The sequence below is a fragment of the Ornithorhynchus anatinus genome, chromosome 2 (assembly GCF_004115215.2).
Source record: "Ornithorhynchus anatinus isolate Pmale09 chromosome 2, mOrnAna1.pri.v4, whole genome shotgun sequence".
Taxonomy (NCBI): Eukaryota; Metazoa; Chordata; class Mammalia; order Monotremata; family Ornithorhynchidae; genus Ornithorhynchus; species Ornithorhynchus anatinus.
The window spans coordinates 109,504,131-109,525,543 of record NC_041729.1 but is presented as its reverse complement, the minus strand read 5'-3'; the positions used below and the strand labels follow the sequence as shown (position 1 = coordinate 109,525,543).

The 21,413-nt window shown below is 40.8% G+C and overlaps 1 long non-coding RNA gene across 1 annotated transcript in view; it reads left to right on the top strand.

Moving 5' to 3' along the window:
- The first annotated feature begins 5,543 nt into the window (after positions 1-5,543).
- Positions 5,544-21,413, top strand: part of LOC114809095 — a 62,774-nt gene continuing 46,904 nt past the window's right edge. Inside the window, exon 1 of the long non-coding RNA XR_003756855.1 lies at positions 5,544-6,493. This is a non-coding gene — a long non-coding RNA (uncharacterized LOC114809095). The remainder of the gene's footprint in view (positions 6,494-21,413) is intronic.

Sequence of the window (21,413 nt, the reverse complement as noted above, 5' to 3'; positions counted from 1 at the left end):
TACATGAGACAACCTGATTATCTTGAATCTACCCCAGCACTTAGATCAGTGCTTTGCACATAGTAAGCGCTTAACAAATGCCATCATCATTATTATTATTATCTGTTTTACCTGTTGGGCTGCTGCCACCTCTCATTCAACTAATGATTTGTGAAAAGACCGACTGGGGGAAGGAAAGAGAAAAAAATTATAAAGGGAACCAGAGAGAAAATAATTCAATAATTCATTTATTCAATCATATTTATTGAGCATTTACTCTATGCAGAGCACTGTACTAAGCAGTTGGAAAGTACAATTCAGGAACAGGTAGAGACAATCCTTACCCAAAATAATTCCCTTAGAAATTATGAATTAAGACCGTGTAAATAAATACGTAATTTTAAATCATTTGCAAATTACTTGATTGAAAATAACTGAATTTTTTTAAACTTTTGAGGGGAAACAAGTCTCACACAGAAAACACAAGCATGCGCGATCAGAGTAGGAGAGAAGGATATGGAGTCTTTTTCCTACATAGAAGCTATTCCTTTGTGACAGACTCCAGGACACTGATATTTTGAACACCATTTTTATTTATGAATAGATTATACATGGCTATCAATAATTGAAAATATGGTATACATTACTGAGCCCTGCAGAGCACATGCACAGCTAAAGTATGAATGGAGGACAATGAGCACACAAAGAAAACTGAGCGAGATAAACAGAAAAAGCATGGCCCAATAGATAGAGCATGGGCCTGAGAGTCAGAAAGACCTGGTTTCTAATGCTGACTCTGCCACTAGTCTGCTGTATTACCTTGGGCAAGTCACTTAACGTCTCTGGACCTCAGTTGCCTCATCTATAAAATGGGGATTAAGACTATGAACTCCATTTTGATCATAGACTGTGTCCAAACTGATATGCTTGTGTCTAACCCAGTGCTCAGTACAGTGCCTGGAACACAGTAAGTGCTTAAGAAATAGGAAAAGAAAAGGAGAGGACTGTGTCTGTAAAGTCAAAAGCCTGAGAGAGTTTCCAGCGGGAGAGACAGTCTAATATGTTGAAATCAACTGGGAATGCCAGAAGATTAGGTGAAGTGGATTTCAAATTTCAGAGGGGCAAGTTCAGATTGAGTTGAGTGAAAATGGAGGCAGCCATGGTAAATAGCACATTTGAAGAGTTTGGGCAGGAGTAGGATAAAGTGTTGGGCTGAGAATTATGGCTGGGATGAAAAGATGCGGTCAAAAAATGCGTTCATATTTTTAAAGGCTAAGGGGTAGGATCTAGAGGAGTGGAAGAGGTTGAACAGAACAGTAGGAAAAGGGAGGAGTTTTCCATTTAGGCAGTGACGGTTTGGACCCAATAGAGGCTCTGAACATTCCTCTTTTTTTCTCAGATGAGGTGATGTTAGTCCTTCCCAGAATTCCATGCTCCCAGCCAAGCTGACTCCAAAAATTTTGGCGATTTCTGAAGCTTCTCTTTGAACTGATGTTTCTCTGCTTCTGTTTGAATGAAGATGAGAAGTAAGACAGTGGGGTTGGGGGAGGGGAGTTTAAAGTTTCATCGCCCAACTTGGAATAATTACGAGAAGGATCAACATCTTCAAAAGGAAAGTAACTAACCACTTGGACAGTAAAGGATTGGCAACAAGGGTCTTAGAAAATGTCTAATGACTATAAAGGGGATAGTTTGTTTGGGCTTGGAGAAAGAGAAGGAGCAAGCCAAGACATTTTCATGCCTGAAACATAGCAGGTGAAGTGTCCCTCATTTATTTTTAGCACCAAAGTCCAACTGAGCACCACCCAAAATGTATCTATCTCTTGCTTGTATTCCTATCCAACGGGCTGATAGCATTTACCACACAACATATGCCACAGCACAGAAGCAGCATAGTTTAGTGGATAGAGCATGAGCCTGGGAGTCAGAAGGACCTGGGTTATAATCCCGGCTCTGCCACATTTCTGATGCATGACCTTTGACAAGTCAAAGACTTCTCTGGACCTCAGTTACCCCATCTGTAAAATGGGGATAAAAAGTGTGAGCCCCATGTGGGACAGGGACTGTGCCCAGTCTGATCAACTTGTCTCTACCCCAGGACTAAGAACTATGCTTCACACATAGTAAGCACTTAACAAGTGCTATTATTATGATGATGCTATGGAAAATGAAGCAATCACTTCTCATTCTTCTTTTTTTTACACCTTTCTCCCACCTGTGTCACCTTCCCTCTTTAACTTCAGCAGAATGTATGCTTCTCTGCCTACAATGCTTGTCTAAAAAGCAGAAGAGTGTGAGCCCCAGGTCCTCTGACTCCCAGGACTGTGCTCTTTCCACTAGACCATACTGCTTCTTCTATTATCTAAGCTACTTCTTACATTGTCTGAGTTATTTTTTAGTTAGAAATCCCACCCTTTTAAAAGTTATTTAACACTTCAGATCATTAGATTAATCTTTGGTGGTTACTGTACTTAGTGGTGAATCACTTCACAAATCCTTATACCAGAAGAATGTGCTCGTCAAAATTAGGTTCACTGGAGATTTTAATCATATTCCCATATGGTTACCTGCCTCTTTTTTACCCAAAAGTTACTATAGTTGTGATAGCTTCAGGAAAACTCCTCAACTTTAGTAGAAAATATTCAATAATAATTGTGGTATCCATTAAGCACTTCACTACATACAAGCACTAAGTGCACTAAGCACTAAGCACAAAGTGCTAAGGAAGACACAAAATGTTCAGGTCCCACATAGGGCTCACAGTCCAAATAGGAGGGAGACAAGATGTTGAATCCACATTTGGAAGATGAGAGAACTAAGACCTCTGTTCTTCCAACTAGACCATGCTGCTTCTCTCTGCTTTTGAGAATCTAATTTTCAAGCATCAGTAAGATTCTGTTTTTCTAATGCATTGGTGAGGGCTTTAAAATCAATTAGTATGTCCCTAGTCAGTTATTTTTTTCCCCATAAAGTTTTGAATTCAGGTCAGTTTGACTGGTTTTGTCAGTAGGTTCCAGTTCTTCAGATTCTTACCTATGCAACTGTAATTACAACTCTAGGGATCACCTTTCCTTAAAGTTTTATGGATGAATTCTTCCCCAGCATCCTCATGAAACACACAAAGTTTGAATTTGGCTGTCTTTTATAAAACACACTCCACCTATGTATTAAAAGTTTCTGGAAAATCTTCATCTTCAGAAAGAAACCAAAGCTAAGTCAATGGAGTCCCAAAGAAAACTCTCTCTTTAGGTAACGTTCTTATCTACTCTCTTGTTTCTCTGTCATTCTATCATTCTTGTTCAAAGTTAAAGCAGAATTCTCAGTAAGATTTCAGTAGTGTAGATCTTGAAAGGTTTTTAATCCTGAATTTGTAATTGTGAAAACTCTAAAGACACCTAAATTTTTTCCATTTTATTTTATGGATAAGAGAGGACATAACCAATGTGACTGGGAAAATGATGAGTATTTTCTGTGAAAATAGCCATTTTCCCCCACAGGCTGTTTCAGAAAATCTTACCCCAGTATAGGGCTGATTATTTTTCTAATGACTACCTGCACATCTTTCCACTAATATCTAGAAAGCACCACAGTTTCTCTCCTGCATAATAGGAATAGTGTAGATTCTACTCTCATTAATATAATGATTCCATAGCACAGTGACAGATAAAAGAACTTCTCTTTTATTGGAGTAAATGCTGGTTTTACATAAAATAGACCATAATTCAGCATCTGTAATGTCTATTGAAAGGTTATACTCGTTACCATCCAAATAGACTGAGCTAATAAAAATTATATTTGTTACAATCCAAATAGATTAACCGGCCTTAAGGGCTTAGCTATGTATTACAATTTTCAATTTTCTTATAATTAAATTTACATAAAATAGTCTTCACAAATAAATGACTGTATCAGAAATAGTTAAGCTCTGTTTAACAAAAATAGCCATTCCATTTACATGTACAGCAACACAGGTGGTCCTGAGGTATGAAAAGCAGCACCTCTCACAGTATGTATTTACCACAGGAAGACTGAGAGAAATATGTTGTACTCTTCTTCTTTCTCATCCATGGGCTTCTTCCTTGCAGGGTTGGATGCTAGTAGCCAAGCACTAACCTCTACTGGATGCTCCTTCCAAACACTGGGAAACTCTTCCTCCTCTTCCCTTGGTGTTCTCAGCCAATCCTTAGAAGATAGATATTGGCTTTCAGTTAGTATGTAAGATCATACATAAGGCCATATGGAATAATATTATTGGATCACTCCGAAAATCCATCCAGCTCAAGAGTCTCTCTCCCCCCAAGGCAAGAGAATGCTTGGAGTAACCATGTGATGTTCCCATCCTTGACAACAATTCAAATGGTTATGGATGGATTATCTAGCATCCCTAGCTTTTTTTCCTCCATATTCCTAACATTCTTTCTGTTTTCCCATTTTATACCATTCATCCGTGAATGTTTCCAAAATAAGAACATGAAAAATGTCATCAAGACTCTATAACTTGGTTGGGGAGGGGAGAGAAAAAGGGCAAGGAACGATAATTATGGGGATAGAAGCAGTAGAGGGACTATGGGAAAGATCGTTTAAAGAAATGATCCTTGAGAGAAGAGAGGCTAGAGGTCAAAGGAAAAACTACCTCTACTGGGAGCCTAGCTTTGTCAGCCTCTCCCATTTTCCCTTGGTTTTCCTGCAACCTTCTGGAAGCTCCCCCAGCTCATATAGAGGAATTCCTGGTAACCAACATCCTGACTGCAATAAACACCTTTCTGCCTAGAGGCCTAAAGGTAAGTTGATAAAAACAAGGTTTTTATTAACTTTGGCACAAAGCTGCAATGACATGCCTTGTGTCACAAACTTAGGGGACATTCTTGAAAGAAAGCCCAAACAGAAAGCTCTGAAAAAATGTGTTAGAAATGAAAACCTTTTCAGAGATGAATACTTCTCAGTGTCCTAAATCCCCTCCAGGCAACAGGGTTAGGACCTGCTATGACAGGGACACATTAGGTGTAAAACTATTTGCTGATGCAGTAGTTCCATTCCTTAAACTGCTGCCCCTGCCATATTGAGCCTATGCACTAGTTCCAGGTACCTATTTTCCCCCACCTCTTGATTTCTCTGTGACCTGGTAGCCTTCAGGGGTTGGTGGGGTGGGGGGGCAGGGGGAGTATTGCCCTAAAGCTTGGGATCTGGGGCAATTGTTCCAATACACCATTCCCGAGGGATGGCCATTCTGATGAGAGGGTCTCTGGGCAAATGTAATTTTACCCTAGCAGAGGGATGTATGTAAGTAATTTTTCAATTAATAATGATAAAAATAGGCATACTTGCTAAATGTATACTATGTGCACTGTACTAAAATCAGCCCTTAGAACAGTTCTTGGCACATAGTAAGTGCTTAACAAATATCATTGTTATTATACAAGCAAATCAAGTTGGACACAATCCCTGTCCCACATGGGGCTCACAGTCTCAATCCCCATTTTACAGATGAAGTAATTTGAGGCAAGTGAAGTGACTTACTCAAGGTCACACAGCAGACACATCAAGGAGTGGGATTAGAACTCATGACCCTCTCACTCCCAGGTCCGTGCTCTATCCCACTACACCATGCTGCTTCTCCTGAGCAAACTGTGAATTACTGTGAATTACTGAATGTTCTGTAGCCCTCATTCTCAGGCTCCCAAATTGGAATGAAAATAAGTTCTACTCATAACAATAGAATCACTGCTCCACATATAGACATCCTCTTCTACAGAAAGCAGAGAACTTGGATGGGTTTATTCTTTAGAAAGAATTGTAAAGGCAAATATAATTGTAAATTGAATTTGGAGCAATTTAGATGGGATCCTACATTTCTGCTATCCACATTTGTTCCTTGGGAATTTAGGTTTGCAATTTCATTGAGTTGTTTTTCATTAAAGCTAGACTGCCCAAAATTTAATCTATGTGTCTTCCTATTTTGTCTTTGCTTACTTCAGGAGCATAACCCAAATTTAGAGAAAACAAAGAGATGGAATCTGTGGAATGAAGACAAGCAAATTCATTTTCATTTTCACAAATGAAAACCAGTGCAGCTGCCATATTTGTCTCTTTATAGTCTCCCCTTCTCTTTTCTTGAAAAGCTTTATGTTGTCTCTTGCTATTTTATTCAATTGTTCATTCGTTTCAATTATTAATCATTTCATTTGCCTTCCTCAACTTATAGATGCTTCCATTACTTCCTTTCTTGGTCCATTTTCCCCTCTCAGCTTCTTATTCACCTCTTAAAAACCACCTGATGAAATTGGAGGGGCAATTGCCTTCTACTGTTCATCTGATACTGCATGTTCAAGAGGTGTGACAAGAGGAACTTGACAAAGAATACAGAGGGACCTTTTGTCACAGCTACCCACTTCTGGAATGGTAACTCTAAAACGTCAAACTGAATTTGATTCTGAGAAGCCCTTGGATCCAAGATTTTCAAAATTGAGGAGGAAGCTCAGCTCATCTGACCACCTAGCAAATGACACTTTCTCAGGTAAGTCACTATCACCCATAATGCTAGTTTCTTACCTGGATTGTTGTGGTCTGGATAAGTGGAAACCTGAAGATTTTTTACCACATTCACCCTAGATTTTCTGAACTCCAGTGTTTCTGCCCATCATATGATATTTTTCCCTCTTTCTTCCCATCCACTGGAATATTTTAAGGCTTAAATAAATAGACTGAGTGCAGTCCTTTGAAAAGGGCATGGATCTGTGAGTCAGGAGCCCCAGGTTATAGTAATTTCCATTATCATTGTTATTATTTCAAGAGCTGGGCTTTACAATTTTCAAACTTCTCAAGATGGCAAGATAGTCTTACACAGCCACCTGGCTCATAAAATTTGGCTGCCTTTGCCACTGGTGGACCTTGAATTCTTCCACATTTTCTACCCTCTCATCCTGGTTGAAGCCTTTATCATGCTCCTACCCTGGAAGTACAGTGCTGTCCAATGTCTATAGTTGTAACTATTTTGTCTTTCTTTGTCTTTCTACCCTCTGCTTAGGGTGAGAAGGACATGGGTTCTAATCCTGACCCTGCTGCTTGTCTTCTATGTGACCTTGGGAGAGTCACTTTACTTCTCTGGGCTTCAGTTAACTCAATGTAAAATGGGAATTAAGCCTGGGAGCTTTAAGTGGGGTGGGGACTATGTCCAACCTGATTTGCTTGTATCACCCCAGTGCTTAGTACAGTGTCTGGCACATAATAAGCACTTAACAAATATCATTAAAACAAAACAAAACAACAACAAAAAAAAAATCCAGGGCCACGTTCCTAAGCTTATGGGAGAGGAGATGAGGAAACGGCAAAAATGAGGCCATTTCATCCACTCCTGTAGACAGCCCAAGACTATAAAGTGGTATATGTGAGCAGAGTTGCACATAGTATGAATTAGGGTTATGGTACAGGGAAAGATGGAAATAGAGCAGAGGGTAGATGTCTTCAGCATTGCTCACCCTTGCCCTGTCTGAGACTTCTTTTTCACTTGCCTAAAAGAGGGTCATTTGACTAGCTGGGGCTTATGGCAGTGTCAGCACCTGGTGCCCATGAACTTTTTCCATGCTTGAAGCAAGTGTGTGTCTGCTTGATTGAAGAATGAGGGGAGGAGAAGGAGAAAAGATGGATGATTCTTCTAAACCACTTGAGGATGTTTTGCTGGGCACACAAGAGCCTGGAGCAGGAAAACCCAGCTCAGAAAACATTTAGGCTTCCTATGAGGGTTATTTTGTTTTATTGGCATATCTCTAACTGATGAACTTAGCTCACTCCAGGCACCATTAGAGAAATTTTTAAACCTTTCCCTTCTGGCGGCTTTAGCATAATCTGTATGAAATAATATTCCACTTCCTAGACATGTGTGAGAAGCAGTGTTGCCTAGTGGAAAGAGCATGGGCCTGGGAGTCAGAAGGTCTTGCATTCTAATCTTGGCTCCCTGACTTGTCTGTTGTGTGACTTTGGGCAAGTCCCCTCACTTCTCTGTGCCTCAGTTCCCTCATCCCTCTTATGTAAAATGGGGTGAAGACTGTGAGTCCTATGTGGGACAGGGACTGCATCTGACCCAATTATCTTGTATCCACCCCAGCGCTTAGTACAGTGCCAGGCACATAGTAAGTGCCTAAGAAATACCATACCATTATTATTATTATTAGGGACCTCCTGTTACCATTTTCAAACAGCTACTTCTTTCTGTTACAAAAACTGATATTTTTGTGCAGTTCCATGCTATCCCCATGCAGTAGAGGATTTTGTCTTAGGGAGGGGAATTAATCCAGTACCTTACTCCACTGCTTAGTTAATGTTCCTAATCTAGATTGAAAGTTAGGAAAAGTTAAGGTTGTTGAAAGTCTGCCCTTATTCAATAACACTTTATTTTAATGTCTGCCTCCTCCACTAGATTGTAAGGTCCTTGAAAGCAGGGATTGTATCATTGGATTGATTCATTCATTTATTCAGTGATACTCATTGGGTACCCACAATGTGCAGGGCACTAGGGAGAGTTACAAGGACTCAAAAACCTTCCTACTGTTCCAATAGGTTCCGCAGAGTGCGTGTTGGGCAGCTGGTTACCACAACTGCTTTTACCTATCCTGTTCCATGGAAAAGGGATCAAGCCCTGGGATAGAAGAGAGGGAGAGCACCATCCCTTCCAGTGACCTCAGTGCACATATGAACAAGGGAATTGTTGGGCTTCCATGGTTGCCTTTCCTGCTGACTTTACTAACTATAAATATGGATGTACTGGAAGCAATTACAGGATGGCTCCTCCGAGCATCTGGCCCACTTTTGGAGAGAGAGAATCCTGGGCTCAGTAGACCATTTGTCTGAACCAGTAGAGAAGCATCTGGCTTAGTGGATAGAGCACGGGACTGGGAGTTAGATGGAACTGGGTTCTAATCCTGGATCCTCCACATGGTTACTGTGTGACCTTAGGAAGTGATTTAACCTTTCTGGTCCTCAGTTAACTCATCTTTAAAATGGACATAAGGAGTGTGAGCCCCATGTGGAACAGGGACTGTGTACAACCTGATTAACTTGTGTTTACCCCAGTGCTTAGAACAGTGCTTGGCACATAGTAAGCACTTAACAAATGCCATGATTATTAACAGTTATTATTATTGCTTGTTCAGTAGCATAATGTTTCTTGTAAAATGATCCCAGGAAAGGAGAACAAAATATTCTCTCTAGTTTCTCCAGATAAGAACCCTCAACCCTCTAGTTATAATCAGATAAGCAGTGTGGCTTAGTGGAAAGAGCACAGGCTTGGGAGTCAGAGGTCAAGGGTTCTAATCCCAGCTCCGCCACTTGTCAGCTGTGTGACTTTGGGCAAGCCACTTAACATCTCTTTGCCTCAGTTACCTCATCTGTAAAATGGGAATTAAGACTGTTAGCCCCATGTGGGACAACCTGATTATTTGCATCAAACCCAGTGCTTAGAACAGTGCTTGGCACATAGTAAGCACTTAACAAATACCATCATTATTATTATTACATAAGGATTTGCATAAACCAAATCAATCAATTGTTGGTATTTACTGAGTTCTTAATGTATGCAAAGCCCTGTACTAAGAGTTTGGGAGAATACAATATGTGGAGTTAGTAGGCAGGATCTCTGTGCTCAAGGACTTTATGGTTAGATGAATTATTAATGAAGGGTCTATAGTATAACAGTAAAGAAGTTAAATGGATATTTAGGGATGTAAGAAACTTCAAGAGCTTCATGTGTATGAAGTTGATGGTAAGTTTTTAGAGAGAAAAATGAGGAAAATCGATGGTACATCCTTAACTCTGAGAATCTTAATATCCATATGAGCCTTCCAACTGTCCCACTGCCATTTTCAGAGATTTAATAGTGGGTTGATTGGACCCTGTCTAACCTAGGATGACATAGTCTTAATGACCTGGGACATAATGTTTTATCTGAAGGGAACTGAACTAGCCTATTTGGAGGCTTTGCATATTTGGAAGATATAGTCATCAGTAAGCCTTCCTTTTCCCCCTTCCATGGCCATGGTCTCATAGAGAAGCAGCGTGGCTTAGTGGAAAGAGCCCGGGCTTGGGAGTCAGAGGTCATGGGATTGAATCTTGGTTCTGCCTTATGTCAACTGTGTGACTGTGGGCAAGTCACTTAACTTCTCTGGGCCTCAGCTACCTCATCTGTCAAATGGGGATTAACTGTGAGCCTCACATAGGACGATCTGATTATCCTGTATCTACCCCAGCATTTAGAACAGTGCTCTGCTCATAGTAAGTGCTTAACAAATACCAACATTATTATTACATTATTATTACATTATTATTATTATTATTATTATTATTATTTTCTTCATTGAACTCCCTGCCTGGAAAGTGGGGTTCATGCACTAGCCCTTGTACACCCCTAGCCCTCAGTACAGTGCCCTGATCACAACAGACACTTAAAAAGCACTACTGGTTCACTGATTGATAGCAAGACAAATTTCATAGTTTATAGAAACCAGTTCAAATTGGAAGGCTGGATTGCAGGCTAAGGAAGAGGACCTCTAAGGTTTTTGAGGCAAATCAAAGTTCTTATCATGGATTTTCATTGCTTCCATCATCTATTTTTCTTGACACTTTATCCATTATATATTGGACTGCTTCAGATTCAACAGATCCAAATCCAAATATTTGGATTATTTGGTTGATACTGAACCTCTGAGCCAATTATATGAATTGCAGATCTGAATCTCCGAGTGTTGCAGAGAACCAGTAACATCGAAGATAGAATGAGAATGCAGCTCAGATGAAGAAATAGAGCATTCTGAAACAGGCAAAAAGAACATCAGTGTGGGTGCCATTGACTTCAGATTTTGTCTACAGACAAGGCTCAGTTCAGATTTATAGGAATGTCCTGTGGTGACTAGAGTAAATGACAAGCTAAACACTGCCATAATATTAAAATAAGAGTCAGTGTCCATGTTAGAGCAAAACAGTCTATTGTGTGGGAGTCTCTAACCTGCCTTTTGGTATGACCAGCTACCCACATCAATCACCGGAAAAACACTACAAAAAATTATTTCAGTTGACCACATGAACGATATTTTTATATGTTGAGAAGACCAGATTGTGCATTCTCTACAGAGAGTGTTTTAAACTACAGCTGAGGTTTCGCTGTCGAGACAGGATTGGAGGAGGGCTTTTATCAAACTTTAAATAATGACTAATGGACAGATCAATTGACCACAGGCACCTCAGCCTCCCTTTCAATCAGCAGCACACATCTCCATGTGTTTAATGCCTGGTTTAAAAGGAAGAAAACTAAATATAAGAGGAAAGAATAGTCTGGGAATGAAACGAGGGATACAGAACATGTTAGAAGCATATTGGAAGGGATGGTGGATAAGTGCAAGTATGCAGCTATTCAAAATGTTCAGTGCAGGACTAAAATGAAAGGGAAAATAATTGAGAAAAATGAGAACAGTCATGTTGACTCTCTTTGGGGTTTCTCTACAGACCTTGGAGTCAAAGAATTCATGTGACTCCATTTCCCAGAATTCCACTGAACTTAATTGCTCATCTATCCTTTGTTGAAGTATATTGACATGAAGAGCCCCAGTGATGCCATAGGAATCTGTGGCATGGGAGGAAGGGACGAATTATTTTTTAAAACTTTATGATAATTCAAAGAAAAATCAAAACAGAGATAATTTAGCAGGTGTTATGCATTTATTGAACGAACGCTGCTAAAGACATTTCATTGCACCAAGTGCTTAAAAAGTAATAAATAGCTATTGTGCTTACTTCATAAACTTGTCAGACTGTCTTCATTTTATTTTCCCAAACAAACTGAATTTCTGTACTGCTCATCCCCAGCCAGTTAATAAATACATCACCCTAAAAAGTGCTGTGGTATTAAATTTACAGCAAATAAAATATGGATGAAGTTGCTGGGCTTCAGGTACGTCAAGTGTGATTTAATATCTTTCACTACTCTTGTGAGGAGTAAAAGATTACTCGGCTGCTCCAACAGCAAGATAGTGACCTTTGCCCCCAAGTAACAGCCACTCAGCAAATAGTACCAAATGAAGAAGTAGAATAACATATAGATTTGCCATAAGAAAAAATTGATCTAAATCCATAGATCAAATCTGCTGATCAGAGTTCTGGAGAAGTGCCTCATAATATTTAGTATGCAATTGCAGAAACTTCGAGTGAAAAAGAAGTGTGCTTTGCTTTCCTGAGAGTAGGAGGGATTTTTAGGAGAAAGTTAAGCCTTTATTTCACTGGTCCAGCTCCTTCAAAAGAAAAAATTCATTCTCATTTTAGTGGTCAATGCCAAAAGATAAATAGGCAGGTTGATTTGTCTGGGGAGAATATTGTAGGGAACTAATGAGATATTTGAGCTTTTCATGGAATTACACAATTTTGACAATACTATTATTATTATTACTGTTATTATTAATAATAATGGTATTTGTTACACACTTACTATGTGCAAGCACTGTAGTGAACACTGGGGTAGATAGACAATATTAAGTTGGACATAGTCCAACCTAATTTTATAAACCAAGACAGTTTTCCCTTGAGAAATTTCTTGACAATCTGATTTATTTTATCTTTTAAAAAATCCTATCTAAAGGAAAATAATCTTCAAGGGAAACATTTTTGAAGAAAAGAAAATAAATTCCTATGATTTACATTTTTGCATCAAATATGGATGGTGACTGAAAGAGTTCTCTGCTTTACACTTCAAAGCAGCAGGAGGAAAGAAAGAAGTTTATAAAACAAAAATTATCCCTCAACCTCTCCCCCAACAAAGAAAGCAAACAGATCACTCTGTTGAACTATTTCTCAGCATGATTATGCAAGACGAACTGTGCTGGCAACATACAATCCTTCGAAGCATGGATTACTCAAGCTCTTTCTTAGAAAGTGGCTGTGCAAAAAATAACCTGCAAGTGGAGAGTTGTTTATTCACCTTTAGTAGCTTGAAATGGTCCAGGGGTTCTGAGGCTTTTAGTTTTCCAAAGCTAAGTGACTTTGCTCACTTCAAACCCTCCTATAGTCATGAGCTATTGCAATGAAAGCTTTTGTTTTGTCCCCTTAAATCTAGCTCCTGAATGGTGTAGGGGTGTTTAGTTATTTGTTGGCAGTTGGACACATTTTTTTGTAAGTGGAAATTGGGTTTGCAGGGGCAGACCAAGCAGTTTGTTTTAAATTTCAAGAACAGTGAAGAGTTCAGTATTGCCACTGAAGGATAGATTTGGATCAATGAAGGCTTTCTTAGAAATTACCCAGTGGAAATCTCACTCAAAGGTGAGCTTTGGATGGTTACATTTTGTTTATTTTACTAGAGAAGCATTTTCTAGAAATCAAAACCGGCTAACCTCTTTAAGAAGAATCAGTTGAAGAGGCAAACCCACCCCCTACCCCAGCTGGCCCAGATGTCGCTCATTCAAACAGACGTCCATCCATAAACCTTTCTAAACAAGTGCTTTCCCCGTTCCGATTGCACAATGGATTTGCTTGGGCAGAATGACATTTTCTTGAGTGACAGATGTGCGTGCTGCAGCAGCTCTGTGGATGCTCATGGCTTCCTTGCTGAACAGCTGCTCCTTGAGGATCTTCTACGGTTCCCTTTGTTTGCATTTAGAGCAAGGGGGGAGGTTCTGGGGGCGGGGGAGTATGAGGAGGGGTGAGATGAGGAGGCAGAGAAAAAAATCCTCCCCCTTTATGCTTGGCGTGTTTTGAAAAAGCTAACAAGGTTGAGAGCTAGAGAAGGATTTGGAAAGTCAGAGAACTGTAAGACTACACAGGGGCCACAGGTATTTTCTCCTCAGAACTAGTAGGATCATTTTAATGAACAGGTTTTACCCTGTCATCAGATTAGACACAGTTAACTGAGAGAAGTGTTTGGTGGTCAGTAAAGAGTTGAGAATCAATCAATCAGTGGGATTTTATAGAGTGTTTACTATGTGCAGAACACTGTACTAAGCATTTGGGAAAGTACACTACAACAGAATTAGCAGACCCATTTCCTGCCCATAACCAGTTTACAGTCTAGATGAATGTTTTAGGATTGAATGTTTTCCTTTTTCAAATTCACCTTTCTGGGCACCAACTGGTCTGTTTCCAATATATTTACCACAATAGAAGGTATGCCTTCTGGCAATATACCTTTACTTTGTTCTGGGCTACCATGTGGTAAGCGTTTTAATGGCCAGCCTGAGAAAGTTATCAAGAGAAATCTCTTTTTCAGTCATTATCCCTTTAGTTCAGTTTAGTATTTATATGACATGGTGCTTACCCATGAGAAATATTGAATTGGGATGCCACTGTACAAGAATAATTTTAATGGTAATCTTCACTTGAAACTGGAAACGATCCCAAAATGATTCATTAGCATTTCAAAACAAGTAGTGAGTGTCCATTGAATTTCTTTAAAAACCACTAACAATCCTATTAATTACCCCTTTATTAATCCACTCTAATGGTTGTTTACTTGCTAAGAAGAATCAGTGCATTGTGATAGACTGTCAGTGACATCATGCCACTGCATATTGCAGCCCTTCTGCTTTCAACATGCTGCAACACATATCCACACAGCTGTCTCCTGTCATGCGAAATATAAAGTGCAACACAGCATCTTACATCTGCTGATGCTTCAGGTAAACCATAGTCTGTGGCTTTTGCCCTTACACAGCAGGATAGCTCCTATCACTCGCGAAGGCATACATCTTCTAAAGTTCTGTTCTGTGTCTTCAGTTTTAAAACATGGTGGCTGTGCAAAGGGAGAGAGAGAACAGTGGATCAAGTTTGGCAGAGAGAGCACAGGTTAAGGCTTGTGTTTTCTCAACAAAAGAGTGGAGGATGGAAAGGGTGACAAGTTAGTGGAGAAGGGACAATTGAAGGCTAATGTTTTCTCAACAAAGGAGTGGAGAGTTGGACAGGGAGTCTAGAACGGGTGTGAAAGCATGGAGAAGAAGTGAGCCCTCTAGACTATGAAGATTACAGGTGACAATCAGATTTGTGGGGCGGAGTGTGTGGATGAGGTGGCAATTGAGGTCAGGAGGGATGTCAGAATTGGTGAGGTTATAGATGATGAGGTGTTTCAAGCTGATTAGATCTACTGATGTATAGCTTGGTGAGGTGAAGCAAAGATCAGTAAAATTTAGAAGTAAAAGATGACAGATGACTGGGAGGTTAGCAAGATCATCAGCATTAAAGTTGAAGCCTCCAAGGATAAGGGTAGGAGAAGGGAGCTAGAGAAGGTAAGAAAACATCAAAATCACTCAGAAATACAGAGGTGGGTCAGGGGAAGAGATAGAGAGAGAGATAATGTTGACTAGTATCTAGAGAGGATGGTAAAGCTATAGACGTGGAATTCAACAGAAGAGGAAGGAGAGAAAAGGAGGTAAAAGAGGTGAAAGTAACAAAGGAGGAAGTCTACTCCTGAGAGTGGGAGAACATGATGCCCACTCAGAGAAGAAAAGCTGAGCAAACAGAATCATCAGGTGAGAGCCAAGTCTCTATTATAACAAGGTGAAGGAATGAATGGGCCAGGAATTATTCAAGGTTGAAAGATGATGGAGTGAGAGTTCCATAGATCTCAGTAAAATAGAGTTGTGGGAGGACACAGAGATGAATGAGGAGAATGAGGATTGGAGTTCAAAGGGAAGCTATTTGGGGTTGAAAGATTTGGGTGAATGGTGGGAGGAAAGAACAGATTAGTACAATGTGGTCCCTGGGTGCTCTGCACAACTTTGATGTCTTCCATTCCTATAAGGGAGAGAAGGGCCAGATGGGCACATTTCTAGCAGCCAAAATATAGTAGTTATCCCTGAGCATGTAGTGAAGGATTGAAAGTTTTTGAGGAATGGAGAGAGGCTTTCAAATAGATGGAATACAAAAATGATTAGGGCTGTAGAATGAAATGTAGACTGGAGAGGGAAGAGGGTGGAGACTGGGGAACTAGTGAGGAGGACTGGTTTCTATTATCTTATAGCTCAGCACAGCAAACACTGAAAGTCTTTGTTGAAGCATTTTTAATGATGAATATATTCTTTTATTATTATGATTTCATTTTGTTGTTAGAATAATAGGTGAAGCCACAATTTGATTCCCCCCTTCTTCTCCAAATTCAAGCATGTTTTCTAAACTCCAAGGTATCCCTCTCTCTCAATTCTCCAGCTCCAATGCAATGGAGAAAGCTCCCTCCAACAGTGAATATTACCAACACCTTTTTCCTTGCCTGGGATACCTTCCCTTGCAAGAATTTGTCAAAATGTGTCCTTACCGCCTTCAAAACCTACCTAAAAAGTTACCGCCTTCAGGAAACAGTCTCTAATTTATGCTCCGAACTTCCAGGTCATCCCATCCCATCAGCCACCTCAGGAGTCATGTATTTTTTTCTGTTTATTTGTTATTCTTTATTTAATTCTGATATTGTTTAGTACTTCCTTAGTGACCAGCATTGATTGTTCTTTATTTATATATTCTTTTGTGTCTCTATTTTTACAATCTTAACTATTGTATATTTATCATTGGGTGTCTTCTGCTTCCCCCATTAAACTTTAAACTCCACTAGGTCACCTACTTATTTACTATTTTCTCCATGAACTTAGTACAGTGCCATCCTTACAGTAGGTATTCAGTCAATTTGGCTGATACTGCCACTGTGGCTTTATAAAATAATATCTTTAAATCCCCATCAAAAACTTACCAGCTAAATGAAACCTTCTCAAATTTACCCCAGAATTCTGACATCTGCAAACCCCCAGTAAGCCTCAGAACTTGCAAAATGCCCATTTCTGCAGTGTTTCTTTTATGATTGTGTATATATGTTGCTCACATTTTTGTGCAGCTATGATACTTTTCTTGCCATATTCATGGTATGTGTTTAGCGTTTTTGTGGATTTCTGCTTTTCATTTGGAAGCTATTTGGATTTTTGTGTCCTGAAGTGGCTACTACAATGGTCTGCACACATTAGACTTAGACTCTCGATTGACTGACTGGTCCATTGGCTGGTTGTACGGAGTGACAGGCTACTTCCTTGGAGCAAATTGGAAAATGTTCCGGGCAGGCGGGATTTCTAGAGGACTTGGCTTTCCAGGTGTGGGGGATTCTACAGAGTGGAACTTCCAGGGACTTTGATTCTGAAGGGGAGGGATTTCAACCACTAGAGTTTCAAGGAGCTGATTCCTTTGGATTTCTCTTGTTTTATATCGAGTCGTTTCCGACCCATAGTGACACCATGCACGAAGCAGCGTGGCTCAGTGGAAAGAGCCCGGGCTTGGGAGTCAGAGGTCATGAGTTCGAATTCCGCCTCTGCCACTTGTCAGCTGTGTGACCGTGGGCAAGTCACTTAACTTCTCTCTGCCTCAGTTACCTCATCTGTAAAATGGGGATTAACTGTGAGCCTCACATGGGACAACCTGATTACCCTGTATCTACCCCAGCCCTTAGAACAGTGCTCTGCACATAGTAAGCGCTTAACAAATACCAACATTATTATTATGATTATCTCTCCCTGAACATTCCACCTCCACCTGCAATCATTCTGTAGTGTATCCATAGAGTTTTCTTGGTAAAAATACAGAAGCAGTTTACAATTGCCTCCTTCAGTGTAGTAAACTTGAGTCTCTGCCCTCGATTCTCTCCCATGCCACTGCTGCTCAGCACAGGTGAGTTTTGGCTTGTAGCAGATTGCCTTTCACACTCTAGCAACTGCCCAAGCTAGGAATGGGTAGGCGTCTGCTTGACTCTCTCTCCTGTAGTTAAGACTGGTAGAGTACTGACTGGAAACTCTCCAGGTGTGACCCTGAGAGGCAGATTCCACTCTCCCAAGTTCCTAGTACAGTGCTCTGCATACAAGCAAGCACTCAATAAATGCAATTAATCAGTTTATTGAGTTAAATATTCTTTGGAAGAAGGTGCCTTCCACAACCCAGACCATCATCAGTGTTTTCCAGATGAGTATTGAGGAACTTGAGGGATTATTGCCTTTATCCTGCTTGACCATATCTTCACTCTCCCTCCCTCTTTCTCCTCCAACCTTTTATGCCCTTCCCCCATTAGCCAATTAAAAGGACCAAAATAGTATCAATTAACTGGCCTAATTTGCTTCTCACAGACTTATTAGAGTTCTGGGCTTTTTTAGTTGTAGACTAACTGGAGATTGGTCAGACTGGAAAGCAACCATTTTATAGTCCCTATGAGCATCCTGAAGCCCCTGTCAAAGACAGGCTACTAAGATAGATATGCCATGAGTCTGATCTAGTAATGTTTTGTGCATAATCTTATATAACTAGTCCCACTAAACCTAGTTGAGATTCCCCAAATCCTTTGCATTTGATAGTAAATCCCAGCATCATTCATTCATTCATTCAATAGTATTTATTGAGCGCTTACTATGTGCAGAGCACTATACTAAGCACTTGGAATTTACAAATCAGTAACAGAGACATTCCCTGCCCTTTGACGGGCTTACAGTCTAATCGGGGGAGACGGTCAGACAAGAACAATAACAATAAATAGAATCTAGGGAATGAATATCTCATTAAGACAATAGCAAATAAATAATGTTGGTATTTGTGAAGCGCTTACTATGTGCAGAGCACTGTTCTAAGCACTGGGGTAGACACAGTGGAATCAGGTTGTCCCATGTGGGGCTCACAGTCTTAATCCCCATTTTACAGATGAGGGAACTGAGGCACAGAGAAGTTAAGTGACTTGCCCACAGTCACACAGCTGACAAGTGGCAGAGCTGGGATTTGAACCCATGACCTCTGACTCCAAAGCCCATGCTCTTTCCACTGAGCCACACTGCTTCTCTAAGTGATGTACATCTCATTAACAAAATAAATAGAGTAATGAAGTTGGATACAGTTGAGCGGAAGAATACTGTGCTGAGGGGATGGGATGGGAGAGGGGGAGGAGCAGAGGGAAAGGGGGGAGAAGAGGGTTTAGCTGCGAAGAGGTGAAGGGGGGGTAGAAGGAGCAGAGGGAAAAGGGGAGCTCAGTCTGGGAAGACCTCTTGGAGGAGGTGAGCTTTAAGTAGGGTTTTGAAGAGGAGAAGAGAATTAGTTTGGCAGAGGTGAGGAGGTAGGGCGTTCCAGGACCACGGGAGAACGTGGCCCAGGGGTTGGCGGCGGGATAGGCGAGAACGGGGGACGGTGAGGAGGTGGGCGGCAGAGGAGCAGAGCATTTGGGGTGGGCAGTAGAAAGAGAGAAGGGAGGAGAGGTAGGAGGGAACAAGGTGATGGAGAGCCTTGAAGCCTAGAGTGAGAAGTTTTTGTTTTGTGCAGAGGTTGATAGGCAACCACTGGAGGTTTTTAAGAAGGGTGGTGACATGCCCAGAGCGTTTCTGCAGGAAGATGAGCCGGGCAGCAGAGTGAAGAATAGACTGGAGCGGGGAGAGAGAGGAGGAAGGGAGGTCAGAGAGAAGGCTGACACAGTAGTCTAGCTGGGATATTATGAGAGCCCGTAGCAGTAAGGTAGCCATTTGGGTGGAGAGGAAAGGGCGGATCTTGGCGATATTATAAAGGTGAGACCGGCAGGTTTTGGTAATGGATCGGATGTGTGGGGTGAATGAGAGAGCCGAATCAAAGATGACACTGAGGTTGCGGGTCTGAGAAATGGGAAGGATGGTCGTACCATCCACGGTGATAGGGAAGTCTGGGAGAGGACCGGGCTCGGGAGGGAAGATGAGGAGCTCAGTTTTGGTCATGTTGAGTTTTAGGTGGCGGGCAGAAATCTAGGTAGAGACGTCCTGGAAGCAGGAGGAGATACGAGCCTGAAGGGAGGGGGAGAGGACAGGGGCAGAGATGTAGATCTGTGTGTCATCTGCATAGAGATGATAGTTGAAGCCGTGAGAGCGGATGAGTTCACCGAGGGAATGAGTGTAAATGGAGAACAGAAGAGGGCCAAGTACTGACCCTTGAGGAACTCCAACAGTTAGAGGATGGGAGGGGGAGGAGGAGCCTGCGAAGGAGACCGAGAATGACCAGACAGAGAGATAAGAGGAGAACCAGGAGAGAATGGAGTCCGTGAAGCCAAAGTGAGATAAGGTGTGGAGGAGAAGGGCATGGTCGACAGTGTCAAAGGCAGCTGAGAGGTCAAAAGGGCTGAGAGGTCATCCAAAGGGCTTTTTGTTGACCAATATTTTTCTCATTCCTCTGTCTCCCACAAACTCCCCATGCTCTCAGCCACTCTTTGATTTGCCACTTGCACCAAAACCACCCTGAGGCCCCCAGTTCTAAAGCATTAGCCATTAGATTTTCCTAATGAAGAGTTTTGCCTCTTGACGTCTGTTGAGTTTCAACAGGCTAAAGCTAAGATTTTCCCAAATTACATGTTCTATCCAGACCTTGGAGTAATTTCTATAAAAATATAAGAAAACCTGAAACTCTGGTGAGTTTACTAGGTCCTTTATCTTTTTTTTCCATCTTTGATATGTCCTTTAAGGCTTTGAGCAGGATACATAGTTCTTCACTCTGCAGGCAATGCTGAGGCCAATCTATCAAAAATTGACGAGCATAGGTGTAAAATACAGTAGGAGGTGGCTGACTACACAGTTGTACCATTAAATTACATTCTGTCTGAGGAGAGTAATCTCTTGTTTCAGCAGCAGGTACTAGTACCAGAGACTGTAAAAACTCAAGCACTCTGAAATAGGCTGTCACACAGAACACCATAAATTAAATCAGTCAAATATTCCATCATTCACTCATGCTGGAGTCATAAGATGGGAAGAGTAGTCTGCTTTGGAAAAAGCACACCCAGAGACAACACACACAAACACACACATAGACACACGCACCTCTGTGTCAGATTACTTTTGATTCTTCTTCTTAATCATTTTAGAGAAACCTGTGTGATTATTTTGCTCAATCATTAATATAGTTTTTGATTTACATATTTAAAAGCTTTATGGGACAACTCAAAATGAGAAATCCAACTGTTCCTGAAATGAAGCTGAGACATCTATTCTGATCCTACTTACCAGTTTATAAACTCTTTGTATAAAGCAGTTATGCACTTTTAAACATTGATCATTTTTTGATATATCTATGAAAGAAACCATCTAGAAATGGTATCCAGAAAAAAAAGAATAAGGTGCTTGCACCATTACAGTATAATTTCTAGACTTCAAGATCACAAATGCAATTAGCGAGGTCACCAAGCAGCAACTAGAGCGAGTTGGAAAATGGGATTGCAAGAAGTATTGTGCATGGCTGGTTATGTTGAAGTCTAGATATTTCTATTTTAACTGAATTACAACCTAGGGTTTACATCCAATTTTCATCTCTATTTTTTATATATCAAGAATAATCAATGTTTAGAAGGACATAAAAAACTGTCAGTAATTGAAACAGCGTGGCCTAGCAAAAAGAGCTTGGGCCTGGGAGTCAGAGGACCTGAGTTCAATTTAATCCTGGCTCTCCCACTTGTCTGC